Source organism: Acomys russatus, chromosome 17, assembly GCF_903995435.1.
Source record: "Acomys russatus chromosome 17, mAcoRus1.1, whole genome shotgun sequence".
Lineage (NCBI taxonomy): Eukaryota > Metazoa > Chordata > Mammalia > Rodentia > Muridae > Acomys > Acomys russatus.
Window position 1 is genome coordinate 42,149,370 of NC_067153.1, and position 6,000 is coordinate 42,155,369.

The 6,000-nt window shown below is 51.9% G+C and overlaps 1 protein-coding gene across 4 annotated transcripts in view; it reads right to left on the reverse strand.

Annotated features, from left to right (window-relative positions):
- Window positions 1-4,256, reverse strand: part of Pla2g6 (phospholipase A2 group VI) — a 42,416-nt gene extending 38,160 nt beyond the window's left edge. For 2 of the 4 annotated variants that reach the window (XM_051159969.1, XM_051159970.1), the window contains exons 1-2: window positions 4,189-4,241; window positions 3,623-3,702 (exon numbers count right to left, since the gene is read on the reverse strand). The gene's annotated coding sequence lies outside the window, so the exon portion shown is untranslated. Of the gene's footprint in view, window positions 1-3,622; window positions 3,703-4,188 lie in introns of all 4 variants that reach the window. The other 2 variants (XM_051159968.1, XM_051159971.1) reach the window with 2 other exon arrangements.
- Window positions 4,257-6,000: the final 1,744 nt, after the last annotated feature.

Genomic DNA, 6,000 nt, shown 5'->3' on the forward strand with positions numbered 1-6,000 from the left:
TGCTTCCTACAGTTTCTACCTTCCAATGACATCTGTTTTCTGCTGCTGACAACTGTCCCTTCTGCTCCTCGACAGAGCTGGCTCCTTGGTGGGGTCGCCTGACACAGACTGCCAGTGTCCATGCGTAAGTATCACAAGTGGAAAGGAACAGACAGTTCACTTGAGCGTAAGGTCAAGATCTATGGCCTGTCCCCTTGTCTCTGCCACCCACTCCTTGTCAGGGGTCCTGTGTACCTGCTTGATATGTTTCTGGAAGACAGACAGTTTCTGGGGTCTGAGGCTCTCTGGGAGGAACTGAAGACAGTAAGGCCAAAGACTAGTATCCTCCACATCAGACAGGGAGATTTCATCCAGGGAGGGCCTCCAATGGAGGGTTCAGATGAAAAACTAAGAGAATGCGTTCTGGCCACCGAAATGAAAAACCAACAAAAGCCCCGAAGGGACCCTGGAAGGATCTGCAGTGAGTCCCAGAAGGGGCAGCTTGGGTCCGCTGCTCTGCTCTGTGTGCATGGTCACTGGGGAAGGACACTGCAGGACAGGACTTAAGCTCTAGGGAAAGGCAGCCAAGGTGCATGGGGAGAGGAAGCAGGTGGGAGGACAGAGGTATGCATGGCCACCGTGGACGAGCACTGTCATCTGGGCTGACTAAAGGAGGTCTGCATCTGCCTCAGCCGTGAAGGTCCATGCTATGCCAGGGCTCTCTTCACCATTCTGGGCCCTCTGTCGCTCTAAAGGCAAAGTGAGCACTGGACAAGCCCCTCCCTGCAGGCTGGCACTCAACACATTCCTGAATGGAGGCACAAGAGCCCAGGTCCTGGTCCAGTCTTACCCACGTGGCTCTTCTGTGCTCATCTGCTTGTAGACTACAAACTGGCACCTCCCTGCAGAAGGACCACACCTTCCTGTGGACTGTATGTCCCGTGGATCTCCCATACTTCAGAGAAAGCCCAAACTGCAGAGCGCATGCCAGAGTGCCCAGAAGAGGCCCTGCCTACACTCCAGCCCTCTGGCCCTACTCTAGTCCTTCATCACATCTGTGCCTCAGTGGGCCCTGGCACCCTGCACCTTTATTCCCAGGCTTGCACTACCCCTAGCTCCACTTAACATCTCTCTCATGATAGATGAGGGGCATGCACTCAAATAAACCTTTCCTTTCTTGTCTCTCAAGACCCAGTTTGGGGGCCACCTTCTCCAGAAAGCCCTCTTTTCTTCCCCCAGCCTTTCTCCTCTGCACAAGGGACCACCACGACACGTCTCTTATTGCTTCTTAAAGTGCATGGCACCCACTTCCAGCAGCTGTTGATAAACAGTAAGCGAACAAATCAGTGGGGAAACAGGAGCAAATGAATGAACGTCTGTGAGCCACCAGCTGGCATCCCTGAGGCAGGTGAATAGGGGTCCCACCCTCACCCCACAAAGCAAGGCAGGTGAATCCAGCCTCCTGCTTTCTTCCAAGGAGTACCTGCCCACCTGCCTGAAGGCCCTTCCTCCAGCACTGCTGGGTCTTGGGAGTGTCAGTGGGTGGTAGCCTGGGTCCTCCTCAGCTTGGTACCCAGAGGGTACCAACAACCAAGTTCATTTTTAGCCTGCCATGAAAGCTCTCTAGCGATGGGGCTCCCTGACCCAGACAACCATGGACGGGGGAGAACCAGGCCAAAGCATCAGAGCAGATCTAGATGGTGCCTGTAGGGGCTTCCAGGAACACCCAAACACACAGCACTGCCTGCTGATTGCCACTGATGTCGCCATCCTCCTGAACAGCTGACACCTCTCCCTGCCCACACCTCCACCCCCATGGCTCCGAGCACGAGGTCCAATCCAGGCACGAGGCCTGCTGTCACTCTTGATTTCCTTCCTGCAGCTTTCATATCTGCGCATGCTGTCCAGGAGGACATGCCCTCCACAGTTACTCGTGTACATTCACAGAGTGTTTAAGTGCAGAGGTACACACACATATGCAAACACCGTGTTCCAGTAACTCCTTTCACTGTACCTTGGTGACAACACTTTGCTGGGCGAATAGGAAACTCCCTCTTAAGCATGCTACCATAATACTCACATTTAACAAGCAAAGTCACTCAGAGAAGAAAGAGGAAATGCCTGGGCACTGAGCCAACCGTAGGAACTCTTGGACGACATGACAGTCACATGGCTGGTGTCACACTAGGGCACAGATCCCCTGACTTTCGACAGGGCACAGAAAGAAAGGCAGGGAAAGCATCTACCCGATGACCAATGTGATATAGCCACACGGGACATGGAATGGCGTCTGCCATTTTTCCTTGGGTTCCATAGCTGCCTGAGAGCAGGTCATTGCCACTGTCCAGCATGGACAGGATCAAGTCACATAACACTCACTCAGGAAAAAGAACAAAATTCAAAGTGCAATTTCTACTAACTACAGACCTTCTTGTAACACTGTCAACTCCAAAAATCAAGTCAATGCATTAGTAACTGGGAATCCTCAGGGCTGGAGAGATGACTCAGAAGGTAAGAGCATGTGCATCTTTCCAAGAGGACCAGCACCCACATCGCAGTTAACACCTTCTGAACTTCAGTTCCAGGGGATCCAGCACCCTATTCTGCCCCCAACACACCGGACATACATGGAGTGTACTTATACAGACGCAGGCAAAACACTCATGTGCATAAAATAAAAGAATCTCTCTCTCTCTCTCTCTCTCTCTCTAAACCAGGCTAGCCTTGAACTCACAGAGATCTGCCTCTGCCTCCCAAGTGCTGGGACTACAGGCATGTGCCACCGCACCTGGCTAAACTTTTTTTTTTTTCTAGGTTTTCGAGACAGGGTCTCTCTGTGTAACCTTGGCTGTCCTGAACTCACTTTGTAGACCAGGCTGGCCTCGAACTCACAGCAATCCACCTGCCTCTGCCTCCTGAATGCTGGGATTAAAGGCATGCACCACCATGCCCGCTAATCTTTTTAAAATATAATAAATCGAGGACCCTAAACACTGAAAATCTAGCTCCAAGCTTATTAGCATGGCCCTGGCAAGGGAGGTCACTGGCCTCTCTTCCTGGTGCTATGTGGAAACGGTGCTAGCTACGTCAATATTTGCCCAATGGAAAAGGAATGAATAGTGAGCTAACACAAACAAGAAGGGCCTAGTTGTCAGGGGCGATTAATAAACACTGAGAACATGAACAAAAGGAGATGCACTTCCGCTCCTGTCTCCCTATCACCCATTCCTTTCCCTACCCACCATGGGCTTGTGCAGGGCCACACTGGCCACCAAGCTTTGTCGGCTACATCCTCACATTCAAATATTGAGCCTCATGGCAGTCATAAGTGGGCAGGAAATAACAGTCCTATGTGGCACAGTGAGAAAACTGCGACCTTGAACAGAACATGGCCTCCAAGCTCCAGAAACATGAAGGCAGAGACTGGAACCAAATCACTGCACCCGCCCAAGGGTGGAGCCTCAACGTTGCCAAACCAAACCTGCCCAATCCTGTTGGCCTAGCAAGAGGTGAGAGAGCCTGAGAAGATGGACTGGTATTTGTTTGAGATCATGTGAGTAGCCCATTAAAAATACAGGCACGGGTCCATGAGCCCTTGTGTGCCCTATTTCACACTCAATCCCTGGTCTAGTCACATAGTCACCTGGGTCACAAGCTTCCTGTCACCAGCTTCCAGGTCATCTGTGGGAGCTGGAGGTGAACCCAGGATTGGGGGCTAAAAGACTAGGAAGAACACACGTGGGAGCAGATGAAAACCGGAGACACATGAGAAGATAAGCGGGGAGTTAGAAATGGGGGGGGGGGGGTGCGAAGGGAGAGACGCAGGGAACAGCTGGCATGAGAGAAATCGGGCAGCGAGGCAAGAAAACTAGGAGTACTTAGAAGCGCAGAGAGAGCCGGAGACAGTGAGCAGTCCAGGGTGAAAGCCGGGACTCTGGGTTGGGAGAAGGGTTGATTTAGGGAGTTAGGAAAACTAAGGGAGGCAACCGAGGAGAATGCGGCCACCAGGTGGGAGTTAGGGACGCCAAAGGATCAAAGGACAGAAGCCGGGGGGGGGGGCACTCAGGGGGTCAGGCAAGAGTCAATGGAGGACGAGCCTCAGAATCGGACGGTCTTAAGCAGCGTCCAGGAAGCCACAGAGGAGTCAGGGGGACCCGGAAGGTTTGGGGTGAGCCATCAGGCCCCGCCCCGCGCCGCGCCGTCACTCACCTCGGCTTACTCAGCACTTCTCGGCCCTCCTACTTCCGCAAACAAATACGCCCCGACCACGTGATGACCCGACGGCTCTCCGCCTGTGGCCCCGCCCCCAAGCACGGGTCCTGCACGCGGTCCGGCGCCGCCATCTTCTATAACTGCCCAATGGAGGCCGCTCCTGTTGCCAGGAGGCGGTCGAGTTTCCGGCTAGAGCCAATCCTGCGTGGCTGGTGGCGGCCATGTCTGCATCGGGCGGAAGCGTCTCCTGACGGCAGTTTGGCCGACATGATGGTAAAGGGCAGGAGGATGTCCCTGACTTGCCCTGACCTCCTGGAACCTGGAGTATCCCCCCGACTCAAAGCCACAGGACATTACCAGGGAAACCTGATTGAATTAAGACTAAACAAAAATTTTAATGTTTGTACATGTGTGTGCATGTGTAAGCCAGGGGTCAACATTGGACATGGGATGCCTTCTCCAATCTCATGCTATTTTTTTTTTTTTCTTTTTTGAGACAATGTTTCTCTCTGTAGACCATGCTAGCCTTGAACTCAGGGATCTCTGCCTCTCGAGTGCTGGGATTAAAGGGAAGCCACTCCCTTAATTTTTTGAGATAGAATTTCTCACTGAATTTGGAACTCAGGCACTGGACTGGCCTAGCTGGTCAAGGAGCCAGGCATGTTTCCTCTTTCCTAGCTTTTGAGGTTACAAACACATTTAGTTTTCTCTTTGGGTGCTGGGATTCGAACTCAGGTCATAATGCTTGCTCAACAAGCTATCTTCCCAGCCCCTAAACAAACTTAATGTTGTGGTAATTTTTTTTTCGGGGAGGGGGGAAGGTTTTGAGACAGGGTTCTTTATGTAGCCCTGGCTGTCCTAGACTCGCTTTGTAGACCAGGCTGGTCACGAATGCACAGAGACCCACCTGCCTCTGCCTCTGCCTCTGCCTCTGCCTCCTAAGTGCTGGAATTAAAGGTGTGTGCCACCACGCCCAGCTTAGGGGTAACATCCTGAGCCCTACACCAGGAAATTCTGGGTGTGGTAATTGCACACTTGTAATCCCAACACTTGGATGCTGGAGACTAGAAGGTCAGGAGTTCAAACTCAGGCTCAATTAGTTCAGTTGGATCTCAACCTGACATTGTGTCTAAATAAATAAAGAAATGTCTGGAGATATCTTAGCATTTTGGGTAGGAATTTGGTCAAATGATCCCTGAAGCTGAGAAGTGGCCATAGTCACATCTGGGGATAGGTGATGGTCACTGAAAAGGCACTGAACCCTGGGGTTGAGTGGGGTTTCAATAAATGGTAGTTAAGATTAATAATGCTGATATTGAGGACCATTAGAAAAAAGCCAGGAGCCAGGCGTGGTGGTGCACGCCTTTAATCCCAGCACTTGGGAGGCAGAGGCAGGCAGATCGCTGTGAGTTCGAGGCCAGCCTGATCTACAAAGCAAGTCCAGGACAGCCAAGGCTACACAGAGAGAACCTGTCTCGAAAAGCCAAAAAAAAAGAAAGAAAGAAAGAAAGAAAGAAAGAAAGGAAAAGAAAAAAGCCAGGAGACTGGGTTTGGTGACTCATGTGCCTCGGACTGAGCAGGTCTCTTCCCCTTCTCCAGCCCCACCAGATTTGGTTGAACCTTTACTTCTCTAGTGAGCCTTAAGCCAGAGGCCTAGCTAGATCTCCTAGGCTGCCCTCTGTCCAAATGGAACAGATGCTCTTCTTACTCCCTTCATGGACACAACAAATGCCCAGTTGCTGGACAGCCCATGCAGCCACCCTTCTAGGTTTAGTTAAGAGCCCTCACAGGTTGCCAGGGGCGTTGGCA